The sequence below is a fragment of the Typopeltis vanoorti genome, chromosome 1 (genome assembly GCF_054136105.1).
Source record: "Typopeltis vanoorti isolate ZY-2024b chromosome 1, IOZ_Tvanoo_1.0, whole genome shotgun sequence".
NCBI lineage: Eukaryota > Metazoa > Arthropoda > Arachnida > Uropygi > Thelyphonidae > Typopeltis > Typopeltis vanoorti.
Window position 1 is genome coordinate 112,858,896 of NC_143549.1, and position 23,394 is coordinate 112,882,289.

Sequence of the window (23,394 nt, forward strand, 5' to 3'; positions counted from 1 at the left end):
TTTTTTCATTTATTTTTTTTATATAGTCCAGAATCCTTCCCTAGAGACAAACATGGAATCTTTTCAAGCCACTTACAGCCTCTAATAAGCAAGGCTGTGGTTTCACACTGGGTGATGAAATTCATCTCCCACCTAAGAACAATTACAAACATCCATGCCCTTGGCAAGATTCAAACCTGCAGCCTGTTAGTTGGAGCGAGAGAGAAGATATGCTAACCACTTGGCCAACCAGACTGGCAAAAGTTTTCAGAAACTTTCCTGCAAACTTTGTTGATGCTCTTTTATTACTTTTATATGAGAAATGGCTTCTGCATTGATTAAACCTTAGTGTCTTCTTGGGTTTAACTCTCAGTGTTGGAACCTTAAAGGTTGAAACAATTCTGAGGGGTAACCCTTATAATTCATTAATATACATGTCTGAAAGGAAGTATTTTTGCATTATGGGATACTGAGGCAAGTGATGTGAAGTCAACAGCCTAGATATACAAGTAGACTTGTTGTGAAGACATTTCACATGTAAGTATCATTGGATTAGAAATTTCACTGCCGCCTTCCTTATAAGAAAAAGATTGATTGATAGTGAAAGGAAAGAATCAGTTTCTAGATGAAGAAATGCATTTTTAAAGTAAATATTACTTTTAACATGCATTGTTTCACAGATATATTCATTTCATCTCTACATGCTTAAAGAAAAAAGGGGAAAAAAAAATACTTTAAGTTGCAATAATAGAAAGTCATGTATCAGTTTGGCATATGGCTGTTTTATTGCTTTAGGTAAAATCAGCAAGCATTTTAGATGATTTGTGCTAGATAGATCATATCGCTCTATTTGCTTAGATCAATATGTGTTCAGTTTGAATTACTGAGTCTAGGGAGGAAAACGAGCCTTGTGATTCTTTAAATTACAGTTAGAAGGATGTTACACCAAATTTAAAAATAGCCTCCTCTGGTTATATGTGAGGGTTTGCTTCCTCTGGTTATATGTGAGGGAATGAAAATCTTGCAATGCTTTACCAGGAAACTGTTTATCAGATTTGATCATAGCTTTTTATATAGCAAGCTTAACTTGATCAGAAAGTAAATAATACTTGAAGAAGAGATAGAACTTCTAGATTTAGTATATAGTAGATTTTTATCTTCGAGGGGGGGGGGAAGAGGGCGAGCCACTAAATAAATTATACTTAGTCATCCTGGTTGATCAAGTGGATAGCATACCATTTTCCAACAGACAGGCTGGAAAATGGTATGCTATGTGGATTCAAATCCCAACATGGGAATGGATGTTTGTAAAAGCCTGCTCTGGATGATCTTGTATTGCACATCCATATAATTGAAAGAGACCATATTACTTGTTCCCATTCATAGTGCATCAAGCATCACTAAACTCCCTTCTTATTGTAAGCACCTGGAGGGATGTCCCAGAACTAGCTAGCTGTGCCTGATAAGAATTGCAGAACATCTTTCAGAAATAGTGATTTCTTTATTAAGATGCCTGTCATTAACCTCCTGAGAAGTAAGATTTCTTCCATATTACTTCTTCTGTAATTATGACTAAGTAATTTACATTCTTTCTTCTATTTCTTCCATCATTGTTTGCCTTCTGTCATTCTACCATTTCTCACTAGTTAGTTCCTTTGTTTAGCCTTGATGTAGAACTCTTTCCCTGCAAGTTTTCTGCATTCAACAGTTATTGAGAGTTAAAAGGTTCTCAACTTTGGTAAGGAGACACCATTTTCAAACTTAGATTGGGTCAACGTGATAAGGCTTTAGCCCATCCTTTAAATAAACATTGATATTTAAAATAACTTCTGTATATCACACGTGCATCCAAAAGTTGACTCCAAGCTGTTCAAGATTAGGCTTATGAGATTTCTGGTAGAGGACTTAGTGCTAGTGTTCTTGAAATCTTTTCTGTATAGAATGACCAGTTTGTCCAAAAAATGAAAGGTGATATTTACCAGTCACTTGGTAAACACCTGGTAGAGGCAATAGTGTAATAGTGAAAGTTTATATTTGGTGGTTGGTGAGAATGCATAAATTTTGTTGTTAGTGAGTTTAAAAAAAATGTTAGTTACATTTCTTCAAGTTTGGAGATATCAGATGTAGGAGATAGGAACCGTATGTTCTGCATTTGTTACAGGAGACTGAATTGGATTATTGGTGTATATAATGCATTAAATCCTCCGGAGGTTAAACACGTTAATTGTATGATTGATTTAATAGTGCCTAGCATCCAGTCTGTTATAGGCATCTTTATGGTGCCTATAATGGACTGGATGATGAGTTGAGTTATGCTGATTATTTTTCCTGGTGAAGGATGGTTTGTGATACAAGTGGTCGCACTGCTTGGGCTGAATGGGAGAGTAGGTAGCCCAGGTTTCCATACTTTTTTTTTTTTTTTTTTTTTTTGCATGATTAACTTAGTTTTATTGATGAATGTAATTAATCTGTTCTAAGAAAGGGGTCATGCATTTTCTAGATCTGGCCAGATTGCAAAAATATCATCCTCTGGTTATATGTATCAGCCTACTGATATTATTATCAAAAGTTAGTAAATTACTAAGGCATGAATGATCCTTCATGCTGCACATACAGTATCATATTCTTATTCACCTATACTTGAATTCTCTTTCTGATCAACTTTTCCAGTACTTTTACCACCACACCTGAGATACTGATTGGTCTATAATTTGCTACTGCAGTCTTAGAACTTCTCTACAAGAGAATTATTTTGCTCTCTTTTCACTCCCTTGGAACTCTGCCACAACTGAAACTTCTTTAAGTCTTCTTTAAGCCTAGTCAGAGGTATTGCATAAAATGATTTTATCTGTATTGTTTGATCTTATTAACTTGAATGTGTCTGGTATCTCCTTCATTTTATTTCTCAAATATTGAAGACCATTACTTTAATCTATCTTTGTGTGTGTACAGTTCCATAGGCTACTTATCAAATTAAATATAAAATTATAGCTGGCTATGAAAAGACTGCCAGAAGATTTAAAGATATATTATGTCAGCATAATGGGTGTTACCAAGATGACAAAGTCTATAAATAAATGAAAGATAATATTCTGTTAAATAACTGAACTGACCTAACCTTACCTGTCATACCCTCTCTTGAATTCATTCACATGATCTGCACTTGCAGCCTTCAGTGGAAAGCCATTTCAGTCTATAGAGAAAGTCTCTCTCTCTCTCACACATCCCTTTCCTGACTGTATTCATTCTCAGTTTCCATCAATGCCCTTCATTAAATGAAAATTCCATCTACTGGTATCCTTTCAGAAGTTTGTAAGCCTCAATCATATCACCTGATTTTCTTCTTTCTAGTATCTGCAGTTCACAAATTCTCAATCTCTCCTCATATTCTACATTTTACATTCTTAGAATCCACTGTGTCTGCATCGCTTCAGAAACAAGGAGAACGGATGAGTGTTTAGGCTTGGGCACTGGTTTACACTCATAATACAATTTAATGGGATAAACGCAGCACAGAGAGAAATACTTAAACAGTAGGTTTAACCATTTTAATATTTTTTCTGTCACATAGACATCTTCAGGAATGGAAAGCTAAAATTGCATGAGGGATATCCTCATGCAATCTTATGAGGGATACCCTCATAAGAGGTTTTTGCCATGAGAGTGTGGAAAATAGTGCAAGAGGCAAATTTTGGTACCAAAAGATAAGTTCTTTTTGAAAATTGTTTAGCAACAATTAAGTCATTCTTTTTGCATCATTATATTTATGAGTGTTAACTGTAAAGATAGTATGTTTGATTTTCTAATTTTTAAAGGTTTAACATTTGTATTCTTGTACATTATATTGTGCGACAGGGCACTGATGGCCGAAAAACAATTATTTATGTGGGCACTACATGGAGGCAGAAGATCCACTCTATTCATTAACACGATACCTGTCATACATCTACTTAAACCTATTCACTATTGGGGTGCTCACAACCACCTCTGGCAATCCATTCCATTCATTCACCACTCTCCAAAAAAAGAACCTAGTCCACACACACACACACACACACACACACCCTTACTATGGGTGCAATAATATTTGCAGCATGTGGTAATAACTGACTGGGAACAAGGAGAATATTAGATTGGATTAATGTATACAGAGAATGAATCTGAGCAAGGAAGAAAAAGTGGAAGAGAAAGGAAAGAGATTGAAGTGGTGCTTAAGAATGAAGTAGTGGATAGCATGAGTGTAGAGAATGAGAGAACAAGTTTGCAAGACAAACATGGAGAATCAGGGCAGATAGGGGAACACAGCATGAGAAAGATTGATGCTCAATGAGAAAGTGATTGTATGTATAGACAAGAAAATGGGATGACCTAGGATGTAGGGAGAAGAACTGGCTCAAAAAAAGAAATGGCTCAGTGAAGGAATGGAGGACTCTCATCTAATAAGTGATAGCAGTGAAACTGGTTATAGATCCAGGAATGAGCTGTTATGTTTTTATATGAATGCTAGAAGTATCAAATAAGGGAAATGAAATGGTTGCAGTGAGCTCGTGCTCAAAAAAATTGTTGGAATAAGTGAGACATGATTGGATGATGACATCCTGACAGGAATATAGATGGAAGGTTATGTTGTATTTTGTGAAGATAGAAAGGTTAAAAAGGAAAGTAGAGTACTATTGATGATGGAAAAAAGTTACGTCCAGAGATGCAAAGGAAAAATAGTGGCAGTGGTTTTGAAGTGGTGTTGTGTGAAATAGAGGTGAATAGAATGAAATACTCAAATGTTGCTATAGACCTGGTAATGTGAGAGGGACAGTGTAGAGATGATGAAATGTATAAGCAAATTAGCCAAACAAATGGGAAAAGGATGATCGTTATGAGTGATTTTAATTATGATAATATAGATTAGGATGATGAGATAACAACCTGAAGTAAAGAAATTGAGTTTCTCGAGTTTTTGAGGAGCATCTACCTCAGGCAGTATTTAATAGAGGGCAAGCAAGGATTGAGGGTTTTGGATTCGATCATCTCGTCAGAGGATATCATTAGTATGAGGTGTCAAATCTCCCTCCTGTTGGTGAGAGTGACTATGAAGTGATTACCTTGGTGGTTGCCAGCTATGTGAAGAAAGGGCATGTGTGGAACTACAAGTCTTGTGATTATGAGAAGCTCAGGAGACAGCTTTCAGCTGTAGAATGGAATGAGGAGTTGGATGGAAAGGAGATCACTGCTGCTTGGCTGAAATTCAACAAACTATCTAGTAGAAGCAATTTATAAATGTATTCCAAGAATCAGAAGTTTAAATAAGGTAGGTGTGAAATGGATGAAGAAAATAAGCATGCAGTACAGAGAAAGAAGGCATTATGGAGGCAACATATGATTGAGTGGTCACAATAAATTCCATGAAGAGTACCAAAAACAGACAAGTAGGTGACTCAGTAAAGGTAATAAAAGTGCAGTATGAATAGCACTTAGGTAATGAAGCCACAAAAAATCTTAGAGAGTTGTTTCATTATGTAGCCAGCAAAAAGAGATGATTATGGTGGGATGACACTGATTGGAGAAAATAGTATAATTGCTGCAGAGGAAATAGTTGATATATTTAATGAGATGTCATTAAGGTCTTTCATCCTTGTGAATGTGGTATCATGGAGAGTTTGAAAGCAATGGATGAAGAGGAGAGACTGCAAGTGATCCAGAGGTATATGGGGAATTGAGAATACTTGATGTTAATAAGGTTGTGTGACTTGATATAATACCAGATTTTTTTGAATGAATGTACCAGGGAGTTGACATCCTCCTTCATATATTTGTTTAATATGAGTATTACACTGGGTAAAGTTCCAAAAGGAGTGGAAGGCAGGCAAGATTATGCTGCTTCATGAGGTGACAGAACTCTATCTGTGTGGTTAAGAGTGTTGGAGAGGTTGGTGAGAACCAGAATCCAGAATTGGGTTGACAACAGTGGTATTATTTTTGATGGACAGCACAGATTTCAAAAGAGGATCTCAAAGGGAGGTCAATTTTTAATAATCTACATCCTTATTACAATGAAGTGACAGCTGCATTGGTTGAGGGAGATGGATACATAGTGGTATACTTAAATTTTGCAAAGTCTTTTGATAAAAGACGGCAGCCTGTTTGGCCAAGTGGTTAGCATATCTGCTCTCCAGCCAAAAGGCTGCAGGTTCAAATCCTGCCATGGGCATGGATGTCTGTGAAAATACTAGTGGTCGGCGGCAGATGGCATTGGTGTAGATGATGAAGGTAGTTGCGGTCAGTGGAGTGGTGGAGACGGAGAGTTGTAGAGTAGGTGCCCTCCCTCAATGAGTTTTTGGACTCTCTGGAGGTGTTATGTATTAATAATAATAATAGCATTAATAATAATTACCTTATGATAAGTTGATAGTCAAGCTAGAGCAGATGGGGTTGAATATTAAACATTGGATTGGAGAGTCATACTTATCTGATAGGTATCAACAAGTTGTCTATTGGAGGAGAAATATCCTGGAAGAGAAAGGTCACTAGTGGTGAGCCTCAGAGGTCTGTGTTTAGGGTCATTGCTGTTTAATCTGTATGTTAATGATATTGGGGAATAGCTGAATAAGGATATTCAATTGTTTGCAGATGATGCAAAGTTAGGATGAACTATGAAGATTAGAGCAGATGTTTTGACTTTACAAGAAGACTTGAATAGACTTACTGAATGGCCATGGAAGTGTGGATGCCAATTCAAAGCCAGTTTAAAATTTGGGAAACAAAGATGGGAAGTAGAATTTATGCTTAGTGGAAATATATTTGGAGATAGAGGAAATAAGAGATCTTGGGGGTGTTGGTGGATAAGGTGGATCTGAAATTTAGAGGGCACATTGCCGAAGTTTTGAGGATTACACAATGAATTCTGGCAATGATGCAGAGGACTGACTAGTAGAAGTAAGGAGATTCTCCTTCCATTGTATAAGGCTTTGATCAGGCCATGGACTATCATGCCCAGATTTCATCACTGAGTTTTCAAAATGTTGGAACAGATATTGGAAAAGGTCCAGAGAGTCGATTGACTAAGGTAGTTTGTGAACTCTGGAATGTTGAATATGAAGAAAGGTTGAGAAGATACAATTTACAGTGTCTAATGGATAGGAGGAAGAGGGGTGATGTGATAGAGGTGGACAACTTGGTTAGGGATTGTTATAGGATTAACATTGAAGAGATTTTTCATAAAATAATGGGACATCAGGGAGAAGAAGAGGTCATCCATGGAAACTATATAAAGAGGGTGTTAGCAAGGGAGTGAGAGGCTAGTTTTTTGAATGGAGAGTTGTGAATGATAGGATTGCATCACCTGAGGGTGTGGTGTCTGCAGAAAATTTGAATGTGTTTAAGGCACAGTATGATGAGCTGTGTGTATAAGAGACTTATTATATGAGTCTTTGATTCCATGGGGTCTTAGGATAATAATAATCCAGGAGATATTCCGGAGAATGTGGATGACATACTATCAAATTAGCATGATGAGTACAAGTCGATAATTGAGGCTTTGACACTGAAAAGGGTGTAAGTGCCAAAATTTACAAAAAGTTTTCTCACTGAAAGAGATGTATGTTCCAACACCCATAGTATAGAAAAGAAGACCAGTTCCCTAGCTCATTCATTCTCATTGTAATTCACATCAACAGATCATGCTGGATGCAGTTTTCCTCTAGTTGGTATTGAGAAGGGTGCAAGTAAACATAGTTGTAACCTCCCACAACAAACTTGCATGACCGTGTTTATGTTGGTTCTTGTGATTCACACATTCCTAGGCATTTTCAATCATTAGTCCATGCTCAATGAAGTTATGAATTATTGTAGTTGCTTTAATTACAAAGGAAGATTCCAAAAAAGAAGTCAATTTCTGAAATGCTGGAGAAAGTAAGTAAACAAAAGCAGTGAATATTTCTGAATCTGTAGAAATACTGGGAGTTATCCTTAAACAATTGTAATAACTTGGTATTTATTTCATTATTCCTGACCAGTTGCAAATGCTACTACAAATGCCATTTGCTTACAAAATGTGATTTCAAGAAACTTTATCAAGAGTTCTGCCAGTTACTGTCCAAAGCACAGGGTACGTACTTAATGAGTCATATTAATTTGGTAAACATAGCAAGAAGGCGTCATGTAAATTACAATGAGCATAACGAAAGTAGGAGACAAATTTCAGCCTGTTACACTGTACCTTCAAAGACAGGAACCATACAGGTGTGTAACGAAATTTTCCGATGCATATTCGGGGTTTCAAGAAAGAATAACCAGCCTCTACTCGAATGCTTGGAAAAAGGGGATGTGGCCTTCAAGGATGGCCATGGGAAGAATCCTGCATCGCTCAGAACGAAGTCTACCAATAATGACCATCGTCTCATTAAAGAACATGTTCACGCTTTTCCAAGAGAAGAAAGTCATTATTGTTGCCATAAATTATCTAAACAATACCTGATTTGAACATCCATTGGCTTTATCGTTCGTTCAAGGAAAAATATCCAGATTCGGGGATAGATGATGGGTTCTATTGTTGAGTTTTCAAGTGCGAATTTCCTACATTGAGTTTCAGGAGGCCAAGAACTGATACTTACCAAACTTGTGACAAGCTAACTGCACAAATAAAGGCAAGCTACGGAATAGCTAATGTCCTTTGATTGCTAAGAAGGAACTACATCAAAGGAAGGTTCTAAAAGCTTTGCAGCTTCATTCTGCTTCTATTTGTTCTAGTCAGTACCCTTCTAGTTCTGTGGCTACTGTGGCGATCAATATGCAGCAGGTGTTATTTACACCTACCATGACCCACAGTAACATGTTTTACATGAGGCAGCTGTCGAACTACAACCTATGTGTTCGCGTAGGAAGCATGAGATAAAGTTTTATGTGCATGTAGCATGAGGGTATAGCAGGCCGCAGAGGTAATGAAGTGGCGTCTTGTCTCCTCAGGGTTTTGCCCTCACAGTTCACATCTAAAAGACACAGAAATTTGGTGTGATAATTGTGCAGGACAAAACAAGAACCAAATGTTTCTAATGGCTCTCGTTTATCTTGTGGTTAAAGGATTCTATGACTCGATCGATTTAAAATTTCTGGTATTGGACCATTCCTACATGCCTTGTGACTGGGATTTCGGTTTGATCGAGAAAAGAAGGTATGTAAGGCAAGGCTGTGCTGCCGGAAGAAGTGCAGCAGGTTCTGAAAACATTGAGATTGCAAAATCCTTTTGAAGTGGCTATGGAAAAACTTTTGACGTAGTGGCTATGGAAAATGCGGGTCACATCCAAAAACTCGCTTTTGGATGTGACCTGCACCTGTGGCACGTACATGAGCACATGTTCACTGCACATAGCTCAAAAATCCTTGATCTGAATTTCTGAGTCGGATTTGTCTCGCATAAAAGCAAAACTTACCTTCAATGAAGTAGAGGAGTGGGAGAAGATAAACATTTTCAAGAAAGGAAAATTTGTTGCATTCAAAACAAAGGAGACATTCGCACATAATGAAAAAATAACTCCATCAATAGAGTTTTGTCATTATGTGCAGGAAGGGAAGGGAAGAAGGATTTGCTCCAAATGTTGGAATTCATGGACTGCAAATACCACTAATTTAAAAGGATATTTGCATGTAACAAACTATTGGATTCTTTAGAGAGGATGTAACAATAATATTAATAATAATGAAAAAATAATAATAAATAAAAAAGTTTTTGATTGTCAGAAAGCGTATCATTTTCCTTTATATAGGTGATCATTCGTTTTTTGCTTCTCCTGTAAAATTTGGATTTTGGCACTTAAACCTTTTCATTGTCAATGCCTGAATTATGGGGGGGGGTTCAACTATGGGGGACATAGATTGGGAAGAGGAATTATCACAGGTAGGGAAGGAAATGTAATTTATACAGCTGCCGAGAGATAATGAGGCTCCATGTAATGGAGGGGACACAAGGGCTCAGTTGTGCTGGATCTGATTGTTACATCAGAGAATTTAACACTAACCAATCTAGCTGTGCTGTCTCTGCTTGGAGAAAGTGATCATATAGTCTTGATCAGAAATTACCAGACATACAGAATTTTTTATTATGAAGGGATAGATTTGGAACCTTGCTGGCCTCGTTGGCCAAGTTACTTGCTCTCCAACCAGCAGGTTGAGATTCGAATCTCACCATGGGCATGGATGTTTGTGATTGTCTTTAGGTGGAAGATGATTTCATCGCCCAGTGTGAGACCATTGCCCTGCTTAATTGGAGGCCTGAAGTAGCTGAAAAAAGTTTTTCATGTTTGATCTCTAGAGCAGAGTTTCTGGAAATAAAATTTAAAAAAAATTACAAAACAAAAATATAAAATTGACAAAAATGGGGAGGGGGGGAGATCCTTAGCCTGCCTACAGTACAAATGTACTATAGGTTTAGTAATAACTTTCGTGGGTGGTAACTACATAAAAATGTACAAAGCAGGGCATTATGACAAGCTGTGGAGAGCTTTTAGCAGAGTAATTAGGCATTAGACCTTGGAGGGAAGAGATATTGTTGGTAATATAGTCAACGGGTGTTTGAAGAAAGCAGTATTTGAATGTATACCTAGAGTCAGAAGGATATATCAGGTAGGAGCTTAATGAATGAATAGCTTCATTAAGCAGAAGTTACACAAAAAGAAAAGGTTGTGGAGGGATTATAAAGAAAAAGGTGATTAGCATGCACATAAGCAGTATAAGGCTTAGGCAAGAAGGGTGACCAGTATGGTAAGGACAGCTAAGGCTAATTATGAGAAAAAACTAGCTGATGAGACCAAGAGAAACTATAAGGAGTTCTTTCACTGTGGAGGGAATATGTCGAGCAACTAAAAAGATTTAGCATCTAATATTCAGTCAATTTTAAATCTTGAAAGAAGGATTTCAGCTGCCCTGGATGAAGAATTACTGGATATCGTTTTTCATATTTCTAAACAATCTTTAACCTGTTCTTATGAAAGACATTCCTGCAAACTGATGCAAAAATATGAATCTTTATACTGTAAACAAAAAATTACTCCTGACAACACTCCCACTAATAAATGGATTATGAATATTTCTGGTTGCCTGTTATCTGATGCTGAAACTAGTGTATTAGCTGAAGGCCATGACTTTGTGGTACCAAAATGCATCCTCTATCTTCAATTTTTGCATAACATCGAACACAATCCGTTGGGACTTTTCAGTGAAGATGCTAATAAACTATGCTTTGAAGTTGCTTCACTTTTTAAAAGCAAATTACCTCCATGCAGTTTATCGAGTGCTGAAACCCGGGTGCTAGTTTCATTAAGAAAAAATAGCAATATATCTATTTCGAAGGCAGATAAAGGAAAAGCGATAGTGGTAATGGATAAGGCTGACTATGAGAGAAAAATAGACTGATTTTTACAGGATACCTCCACCTATCAAGAAATTAATTATAACCCTACAAAAATGCAAATGAAACAATTAAATAAGCTGCTTGATGAAGTTGTTAGCTGGGATCAAAATACTTGGACAAGTTGCACACTCATTTTGGAAGAACTCCTCGTTTATATGGCCTCCCAAAAATTCATGAAGAAGGTTATCCAGTAAGACCCGTTGTGAACTGTATTGACTCTCCCACCTATAGAATTGCTAAATTCTGTCACGTTTATTAACTGCTCACACTGGACAATCCAGATCCTTCATCAAGAATTCCACACATTTTCTTGAAAAAATCAAGGATATTCAAATACAAGGGTCAGATTTTTTAGTCAGCTTTGACGTTGTTTCCCTCTTTACCAGCATTCTGTTATCTGACACTGTTAATTTACTATATGATGATAACCTTCTCGATATCGCAAAGATTTTTGAATTTGTTATACAATCAGAATATTTCAGCTGGAAAAACAAGATCTATAGACAAGTTGAAGGTACTGCCATGGGTAGCCCTCTGTCTCCACCTTTGGCAAACTATTTTTTGAACTAGCTAGAAGATACCTTGTTCTTATCCATTCATCCCCAACCCTCTCATTGGTTTCCTTATGTTGATGATGTTGTTGATGTTGCTATTTGCCGTCATTCTGAAAATGAACTTGCCACTTTCCTACAACAGATCAATAGCCTTTATCCATGCATTCAGTTCACCATGGAAAAAGAAAAGGCTGGTAGTTTACTATTCTAAGACATATGCCTAACAAGCACAGCCTCTGGTAATTTATCAACCAGTGTTTATTGAAAACCTAACATCGCTGGCAGATACATCCATCAAAAGTCGGCTCATCACACCTCTCAAAAAATTGGTTATCAAGTCCTTAATTAATAGAGAACATAAGGTGTGCTCCTCTCCCTCAAGCTTACGACAAGAACGTCTCACTATCAAAAAGTTAATGAAATTTAATTGCTACAACCCCAATCAAATCCATCAGATAATGGATTCCTGTTCCAACACCTCAGAATTTTACAACAGACTGCAGGGTTCCAATCCCTTATATTTCTGGCATCTTGGAACCGATTGGTGGAATTTTGAAGAAGCATCTCATTTCCACATTTTTTCTGATTAACAAAATTTCTCATTTGTTGCCATCTACAAAAGACAAACTGCCACCTCTATTGTTAGCTGGCGTTTACCAGATACCGCAGGCCGTCCTGTAGAAAAAAGAATTATAGAACATCAGTATTATATCAAATACATGAAACCTCAAAAGTCTTTTCTGGCACAACATAGTATTGACACTAAACACAATATCCAGTGGGATAAAGCTCGTCTTTTCCATAGATGCAGGTTTAAAATGCCGACATAGTTGTCCGAGTGATTAGCATATTCTCTCTCCAGCCAAAAGGCTGCAGGTTCGAATCCTGCTGTGGGCATGGATATTTGTGATTGTCTGTTAAAATACTAGTGGTGATGGTCAGTGGTAGATAGCATTGGTGTAGATGATGAAGGTAGTAGAGGTGGAAAGTTGTAGAGTAGGTGCTCTCCCTCAGTTTCTGTAGCGTAATTGGAAGAACAATGGTACATTGTGCCCTTCTATTGGAAAAGGTCTAAGTTCGATTCTCGTCATGACAGGAGGAATCTTTATATGGACTTTTTCAGTTGAAGTTGAGTTAGCTGATCTCATACGGAGGTATCAGAGTTTTTTCTTCTGGAAACTCAGGTTTTTCATCCCACATACAGACAAATTGGCCCTTCAGAACACATGCAATTTACAGACAAAAAATACTAGTGGTGGTGGTGGTGGGCAGTAGATGATGCCGTTGATGTAGATAACAGTAGAGGTTTGGTGTAATTGATGGATGGAGTGGTGGAGATGGATAAGTTGTAGAGTAGGTGTCCTCCCTTGATGTGTCCTCAGACTCCTTGGAGGTGTCACAAATAATAATAATAAATATGAATGCCTTTTCAAAGAAAGTTGTGAAACCCTTTTAAATTTGCCAAATCTGAATCAGAACGATTCTCTCTCTCTCTCTCTCTCTCTCTCCTCCAAAAGTTTGGAAGATTGTTATCTTATGTAACTATCAAAAATAGTTATTTAATAATATTTTAATAATATTATTTATTAATACTAATTTCTAGCATGTGGCAACAGTTTTTAATTTGTAAACCACTGACTGATGTATGTACTTTGTAATCCGGTTCCTTTAAGTTGCTTGTTTCTACACACTGATGATGTACTTTTATTTTCAGTACGAAATATCTGTACTTTCATTTCATTCAGGTTAATTACTGTGGTTATCGTGTAATTTATTATTTATAATTATTATTTATGGAAAAATGGTATCCAAAAAGTACTGATGGTGGGGTGGTGACAGAACCAAACTAAATAGTTGATTTATTGAGTTAGCAACCTGCAGGGGTGTACTATCTAGGTGGTTACACCTAGATAGTACACCCCTATCTTACCCGATGCCAGATGTGACATTGACTAATATAAGAATAGAGATTGAAGAAATGGAGGTGCTTAAAAATTTCAGATCCTCAGTACAATCACAGCCATGGAATTAGATGGCATATCAGTCTGTGTATTATGAGAATGTGCAAGAAATTAACAGCTCCAAATGTTATTATTTTATTATTTATGCCTCAGTAATGGGAAGGTGCCAATGGAGTGGTAAGGGGACAAAATAGTCCCATTGCATAAAGGATGCTGCAAGACAGAAGTAACAAATTATGGATCAATTAGTATCTTAGGATGTTGTAGTTAAGGTATTGGAGAAATTGGTGAAAAACAGAATTCAGGAATGGGTGGATAGGAATATAATACTCCATAAGGGACAACATGGTTTTGTGAAGATAGGTTTTGCCTTAGTAATTTGTTTACTTTTTATAATCAGGTTTTTATTTATTTTGTATGATGATTCAACAGCTGTGAGCCCCTTTTACGGGGAGGTACGGCACCATCTCCGTTCCCCCTATTTTTATCTGGGCTCGGGACTGGCATGACTGATGAATCGGATCTATGGCTGGAGGGACCATCTGAAGTATTCCTGACTGTAATCCATGTGTGTTCATGGGGCTGGTTTTCCTGTTCTGGGGGACAGGAAAACTTTGTTTGAAAGAGACCATATAAAATTCCTCACATCATGGGCCAGAATTGAACCCAGGTCTTTCCGACCAAAGGGCTTCGTCTATACCAACTGAGCTATGGAGGCTCTATAACCAGGTAACAATGAAGTTGGTTAAGGGAAAGACTACTCAGTGATAATGTTAGACTTTGCAAAAGCATTTGACAAGATTACACATAGAACTCTATTGCAGAAATTGGAGCAAATGGGAATGGATTTGGTGATTTGGATTAGAGGGTTCCCGATGGACAGATATCAGTGAGTGGTTTATGGAGGAGTTGAGTCCAGGAAAGGCAAGTGACCAGTGGTGTACTTACCGCATGGCTCAGTACTTGGTCCTCTGTTGTTAATTTGTATATCAATGATATAGGAAACAATTTGGCAGGAAATATTCAAATATTTGCTGACGATGCTAAAATGGGAAGAGCAATGGTAAATGAAAGTGATGCAGAGATCTTGCAGGAAGACTTCAACAGACTAGCAGTATTGGCAAAGATTAGGTTAGATAGATAATTTGTTTGTAAAAATAGCTGAGCCAAGATCGTGAAAAAACTTTAGTAAGAGTATATGAGGGTGATCTGAAAAGTTCTTGGTCTAACAATGGAAAAAAAGAATTTGTAATTTCAAAATTATTTTTATTTTTCAACATAATCTCCCTTAAGACTAATATATTTATTCCAGTGATGCTCCAGCGCCATTATCCCGTCCCTGTAGTGTTTCTCAGTAAGATCTGCAAAATACCCCTCTATAGCTGCAATCACCTCTTGATTTGAAGAAAAACTTTGACCAGCGAGGAAGAGTTTTAGTTTTGGAAAGAGATAGAAGTCAGAGGAAGCCAAATCTGGGGAATAGCGTGGATGTTCCAACAATTAATAGTGCAGATCCTTTAATTTTCCCATTGCCCAAATCAGTTTTATTCTTGTTAAAACGCTCCAAACACTGTTCAGAGATTTTCATGCGAGTGCGTTTTTGATCTACTGTGAGCAAGCGCGACACCCATCTTGCGTAAAGATTTTTCATTTGCAATTCTTCGTGCAAAATATATCCTACATGTTCTTTTGAAATGCCTATAGTCTCAGCATTTTAACGCACTTTGACTCGCCGGTCATCCAATAACATATCATGCACTTGATCAATGATTTCTGGTGTTGTTACATTTTTTGGACATCCTTCACGTGGATCATCATCATGTGGCCACGTTTAAACCTCGGCAGCCCATTTCTTAATTGTCGAAAATGAAGGAGAAGAGTGCCCATAAACTTTTATGAATTTCTTTTGATGTTAAACTTTCTTTTACAAAGAATTTTGTAACTGCACGATACTCAATTTTATCCATTTCAAGAGATGCAGACAGCTGTATAAAACAAACTACTTGATAGAATGACTTGCAATTTCACATGGATGCTTATGACAGATGTACCAACTAAGAAAAAAAAATCTTGCCAGTAGTGTTGTCATCTTGGCCAAGGCAGAGAACTTTTCAGACCACCCTTGTAGATTACTAAAGCATGACCTGCCTTTAGCAAATCCATGCTGCCCATCAAAGATAATACCATTGTTGTTCTTAACCCAATTCTGGATCCTAGTTCTCACCAGCTTCTTCAACAACTTAACTACAACTGCTGATACAGAGATAGGCCTATAATTTGATGCTTGTGTTCTATCACCTCCCTTATGAAGTGGCCCTCCTTCCATTCCTTTGGAACTCGACCCAGTGCAAGACTCATATTAAAAAAATGTCAAGGAAGATATGAACTCCATGGCACATTCCTTCAGAATACATACTTGATATATTATCAAGTCCCATAGCTTTATTAACATAAAGTTTGGTCAATTCTCCATTCACCTCTTGCTCACTTACAGTCAGTCTCTCTCTCTCTCTCTCTCTCTCTCTCTTCCCAATCATCAACTGCTCTCAATCTCTTCATGATGTCACATTCACAAGAATGAAAGACCTTTATGAACTGCTTATTAAATATCTCTACTATATCTTCTACAGCAGTTGGCCTTATACTATTTTCTCCAATCAATGTCATCCTTCCATAATTATTCTTTTTTTTGCTGGCTTCATATCAAAAAAACTCCCTAGGATTCTTTTTTTGCTTCATTAGCTAACTGCTGCTTATACTTCACCTTTGCTACCCTTACCAACCAAGTCACCCTCCAATCAATCCTCATGGAATTGATTATTACCACTTCTCTTATGCTCTCTCCATAATGCCCTTTTTTTTCTCTGCATGGAAAGCCTAATCTCTCCATTCATCCATTTCACACCTACCATATTTAATCTTCTGCCCCTTGGAATACATCTAGACATTGCTTCCACTAAATAGTTCTTGAATATATCCCAAGTGGCATTGATCTCTCTTCCAGCTAACTTCTCATTCCATGCTACACTTGTAATTTGTCTCCTGAGCTCCTCATAATCACCAGCCTTGTGGTTCTACATATACCCTTTTCTCGCAGAGGTCCTCACACTGGAAACCACCAAGGTAATCGCTTCATTGGCAACTCTCACAACTGGAATGTGATTTGCCACTTCATTTATTAGATGATCAAATCCAAGACCCTCAATCCTTGTGTGCCCTCTGTTACATACTGTCTGAGGTAGTTGTCCCTCAAAAACTCAGTCATTTTCTTTACTTCCAGGAGCTATCTCATCATTCCAGTCTATATTACCATAATTAAAATAGCCCATAATGATCACCCTTTTCTTATTTGCTTCGCTAATTTGATTATCCATTTCATGCTCACTACCATCCATATTACCAGGTCTATAACTACATCCAACTAAGTATTTCATTCTATTCACCTCTATCTCAGACCATACTTCCTCAAAGCCACCGTCAATATTTCCCTCTTGCATCTCTACTTTGTATGGACGTAATTCTTTCTCTATCATCAATATCATCCCCCCCCCTTTTTTTTTTTATCTTTTCTGTCCTCACAAAACACATTATACCATTTCATCTCTGTTCCTTTCAGGATGTTGTCCTCATCCAACCATGTCTCACTTATTCCAACAATTTTTGGAATAAGTGAGAGCATGGCTGAGCATGGAGAAGTCACTCAAAATTAATGCAATCATTTCATTTGCCTTGTTTCTTACACTTCTAGCATTTGGATACAAACACAGCAGCTTATTCCTGGATCTATAGCTAGTTCTTGATACCACTTATTTGATGCGACTTCTCAATGCTTAACTCAAGCCATTTCTTTTTCTCCTTATTCCTCTTAGAACCTTCTTCTAATCCAACTAATCATACTTTTTCCCCTTGGTCCCAGGTCATCCCTTTCACTTTTTGTCTACACATGCATTCTCATCCTCTTGGAGCATCTACCTTTCTCACGCTGCGTTCCTCTGTCCACCCTGAGTTTCCCTGTCTGTCTTGCACACCTGTTCTCTCATTCTCTATATTTATGCTGCTCACTTCTTCAATCTCTCCTGTATTACTCGCCCATTCTTCCACATCACTTCCCACTTGATCGACATAAACTGCTCCTAAACAGTTCACTTCAAACTCATTCCACACATTAACAAACTGCTCTCCTTTCTCCTCGCATACTTCTGCCATCATATCATAACATTAGCCATATTTTCGGATGTACCCTGAATATAAGAAATCAGAATGGTTTTGTTGTGGTCTTGTGCATTGGTTACAAGAGAGGTGAGGAGGGCATGTAGTATTTAGCTATTTTATAGGGTTGTAGCCTTTGGGTAAAAAGTGTTATGGAGGTAGCTCAGCTCAAATTCAAGCATCATTAAACACATGTCCTGGCTTAATGTGTTTTGATGATGCCATTACTGTTAGGATAGATAGTGATGTGATTGTTTATGTAAAAACCTTCCTGTATGTGGGTTTTCTATAATTGGAAAACGATGATAATGAGACATTAAGTAGTCATAATGCCATTAGTTTGTCTAGAAAGGACGGACAGTTGTTATTTTTTCCATAGTGAAGTTTATTTTAGGATGTTGGCTGTTAAGATGCACCAAAAATATATCCTATTGTCCAGACCATGAAGCCAAATAAGAAACACATGCAAGTTACACTATTGGTTTAATTGTAGATGTGTTGAGTGCTTGGTTTTCAGATTTGTTTCATATAGAAATTGACTAGTGGGACTACACTACAATCCCATCCAGCTGTTCGTATATTTTGTCTTTACATAAGAAACAGCCATAATAAAGAGTGAATCTGAATAATTCAAATATGTTGTTAGAGGAAGAGAGAGAGTATGTGACTTAATGAGTTCATGGCTCTCTGTCAAAGGTACATTAGTTATTATTATTATTATTATTATTATTATTGTTCCGAGAAACTCCAAGGAGTCGACAGACTCATCGAGGGAGGCCCTAACATCATGTCAAGAACAACTATTCAACATTCACACAGTATCTATCATACCTTGCCTTGAACTCATTCACGGTCGTAGCACCCATAACAGACTCTGGAAGCTTATTCCACTCATTTACCACTCTCCAAGTAAAGAACCTAGCTCTAACACCCTTGTCAACCACGCTCTTGCCCAGCTTCCATGCATGGCCCCTAGTCCTCCCACCACCAGTCATATTTTCAAAAATATCTTCTGGATCAATCTTATAAAAACCCTTCAGTAATTTGAATGTCTCAATCATATCACCCCTCCTTCGCCTATTGTCCAATTTCTGCAACCCACAAATCTTCAACCTATTCTCATAAGGTTCATTCCACAGACCTGCTATCATCTTGGTCACTCGTCTCTGGACCCTCTCCACTTCCTCCCCCATCACGAAGAAACCCTGGTGCCCATAGCTGGGCACAGAAGTCCAGATGGGGTCTTATCAAGGCTCGATACAGAGGAACAACAACTTGTTCGTCTCTGCATGTTAAAGTATTTTTCAGAAGCCAAGTGATTTGGTGAGCTGTTTTAGTTACTTTTGCAATATGCCCCCTAAACTTCAACTCCCTATCCACCAACACTCCCAAATCCCTGGCCTCATCAATCTCCTGGAGTATGATTCCACCAATGCGATATACTGCTGCTATTCTTTTCACCCCAAAGTGCATAACCTTACACTTTGCCACATTAAATTCACATCCATTTTTCCTAGCCCAGTCCTCCAAACTATCCAAATCATCCTGTAAAATTTTGACATCTTGTGCACTCATAATTGCTCTACCCAACTTTGCATCATCAGCAAACAAGTGAACACTTCCTCTCAGATTCTTTCCAATATCATTGATGAACAAATTGAAAAGCAGTGGTCCAAGAACAGAGCCCTGTGGCACTCCACTAGTCACAAGACGTCTTTTAGACTCCACTCCCGAATAAACCACTCTTTGATATCTCTCCTTCAACCACCCTCTTATCCATCTCACCAACCCTATATCTATCCCCATCTGCTCCAGTTTACTGATTACAGTTCCATGTGGTATCCTATCAAAGGCCTTGGCAAGGTCCAGTAGTATCACTGTAAACCCATTACCCCTATCCAGTTCAGCCGTCACTGTGTTATAAAACGTGAGCAAGTTACTGAGGCATGATCTACCCTTCACAAAACCATGTTGTTCCCCATACAATATCCCATTTTCACCTATCCAATCCTGTATTCTTTTCTTGACTAATTTCTCTAAGACCTTGACAATGATTCCTGATATGCTAATCGGTCGGTAATTTACAACAGCAGTCTTGGAACCACCTTTATGCAGTGGAACTATTTTCCCCTCTTTCCACCCGCTCGGGACTAACCCAGACCCGAGACTCAAATTAAACAAAATGGTCAAGGGTACTGACAATTCTTTAGCTGCTTCTCGTACAACACGAGCTGGTATACCATCCAATCCCACAGATGTATTGACATTGAGGTTATGCAATAGACTACTCACCTCCACTTCATTAACCACAATTCCAGTATAATCTACTGGTTTATTCGTTTCTGCAATGTCACCACCTGGATGATATACTTTTGCAAAGTGCTCACTCAGTAACTCAACTATCTCAACTGATTCAGTTACCTCCCTACCATCAGCATTCTTTAAAATCAATCTGCCATGTACATTTTTCCTTTTACTTGCTACATATCTAAAAAACTGTTTAGGATTCTCTTTAGCCTGCATGGCCAATGTTCTTTCGTAATCCTTTTTTGCTTTTCTGACCACACTCGTCACCCTTCTGGCCTGCGCTTTATACCGTTCATGTGCCTGCCGGTCACCCTTCTCCTTAAATTCCCTCCATAGTTGTTTCTTTTTTTGCAACTCAAGCTTAATGGTGTTATTCATCCATTTAACCCCTACTTGATTTATTATTCGGACTCTAGGTATACAGTCAGCCATTGCTTCATGCAAGCACTTCTTAACTACCTCCCATGCACTATCAACTTCTAGTCCTTGCAGTTGTACATGCCATGGCACTGAACCAATCAAACTCCTAAGCATGTCATACTTTCCAGCTCGATAATTCCACATGTACCCTGTCTTAATTGAAAATTCTACACCTTTAGCCACCTCCCAAGTTAAGACCCTATGATCACTCTCACCGATTGGTGGCAATGTGGTCATATTTGTTACAGCCAAATCCTCAGATGTAATTACTAGGTCAAGCACTCTCTGACCCCTAGTATTTTCCATTACATGCTGTCGCAGATAGTTATCCCTTAATAACCGCATAAAATCCAGTTCCTTCCTCCCGTGTGTCCTCTCCTCACTCCAATCAATGCGACCATAGTTGAAATCTCCCATAATATTCACCCTCCTTCCACCCATTTCTTCTATTTGCTTGTGCATACTGTCACCACCATCTTTTCCATCACCTGGTCTATAGCAGCACCCAATTGCATATTTAGTTCTGCTAGCCACAATCTCACACCAAATGACCTCAAATGTGCTCTTTTCTCTATCCTGCAATTCAACTTCTATTCTCCTTGGCTGGAGCTCATCAGCTATCATCAACAATACTCCTCCCCCCATTTTATTCTCTCTGTCATTCCTGAACACACTGTACCCATCACATTCAATCCCACTAGTTATATCATCTACAGTCAGCCATGTTTCACTAATACCTATAACCTGTGGTCTGGAAGTGCCAACAATGGCCAAAAACTCTTCCTTCTTGTTCCTAATACTCCTAGTATTAGTGTACATGAATTTAACACCCCCATTAGCCCCAACCCTACCTTGATGCCTTATATTAACTATCCCACTCAGATTTGTTGTCCTTATTTGCTCTGGCATATTATATTCATTCTTACATTCAACTGCCTCCATAAGGACTGTATCTCTACTCCCCCCCCCCTAACAAATCTAGTTTCCCTGAATTTGCACATCCACTACATTCAGCAACACTTTCTCAAGTCTTCTTACACCGTAACCATTCAAATGCAAGCCATCCATCTTATATAGATCCTTTCGCCCATCAAACTCACTCCACACATCCATAAATTCCACACCACTCGTCATACATAACCCACGCATAAAGTCATTCGCAATTATAGCCCTCCTTTTAAACATTTCACTGTCATACCGTGGCAAAAGACTAATCATTCTAACTCTCTCACTCTTTTCTTTTGCTACCTCAAACAATTCATTCAGGTCTTCTATCATTTCCATTTTATCTCCTTTCAAATCATTCGTACCTGCCACAACAATCATTTCTTTCACCCTTTCCTTTTGCTCTCTAATAGACGCAGTTACGTCCTTTATGGTCGCACCAGGTTGGTACGATTTTGTCAAATCCTCTACTAACACACCTCGTACTAATGAGTCTCCATACAGCACTCTATCCTTCATTTTGTTCATGTTCACATTCATACGTCTATATTTCCTGTCATACCTTTTATTATTGGTTGGTTCATTCAGTCTACTTTTGTTCATGCACTCTAGCTGCTGTTTTGCTCTTTCTATCGCACTATTCAACAACGCGATCTCACTCAATGCATCTATCTCATCTTTTTTGTTCTCTGAGAAACCATTTATACTATCATTCACACTTTCTACATTCGCACGCTCACAATTTTCATGTACAACCTCTCCGTTTCTTGTCATATCCCTATTTCCTTCATTCTGAAGGTTGACAAAAATATCACACTCACGATCCGAAATACACTTTAATTCCTCATTCTCCCTACATTTTCTACACACATTCAATCCTTTATTATCATCTAACCACACTCCGACCGCAATCCGCAAAGCGTACATTTCACAGCTAGTACACTGACTCATTTCTTTTATGCTACCGTTCTTTGATAACGATGGCGAACCTTCATTACTGGCCGCCATTTTCCTTCGCACAGGTGCCATCCTTATTTGCAACGTGTTTTGTCAAATTATACGTTATAACACACCAAAAATAGACGCACTAAATACGCAAGGCAAACAAAACAAAACTACACAATATTAAGTAATTTGTATCGATAACTGAAAATGATACTTATCTTATCTGGAGCTTGCACGAACACTACACATTACGAATTCATCTAGCGGCGACTTCCCGACATAGATTATGTTATAAAACACTTTAGTACACTAACCACGCTAATAAAGCTCCAATAATATACCAAAATTACACACTTAAGTCCATTAAATTGAATCCAAAACACCAATAAATCAACAAAAATCACAAATCTCTCAGGAGCTCTCCGATAACACGTCCGTTCACCAGCTAGCCTCGACACCCTGAACAGGGAAGTAATGAAGCTGACCATGTCTGAATCAGTCAGGGTTAGATTTTTAAAAAATTAATTAATGCTTTAAAGTGAGGAAAATTTAATAAGGTCTAAGGGGGAATGGGGGGGGGGGAGCGATATGGGGTAAGGCTGTCTGCGCTGTCAACTGTTGGACAAATGGGAGGAAGATATTAGGTTTATGAATTTTAGGGACCCATATATCTGGA

General features: G+C 38.0%; 1 protein-coding gene across 2 annotated transcripts in view; it reads left to right on the forward strand.

Annotated features, from left to right (window-relative positions):
• The window catches only part of PCB (Pyruvate carboxylase), a 553,291-nt gene that overhangs the window by 236,786 nt on the left and 293,111 nt on the right, over window positions 1-23,394 (forward strand). The window lies entirely within an intron of this gene.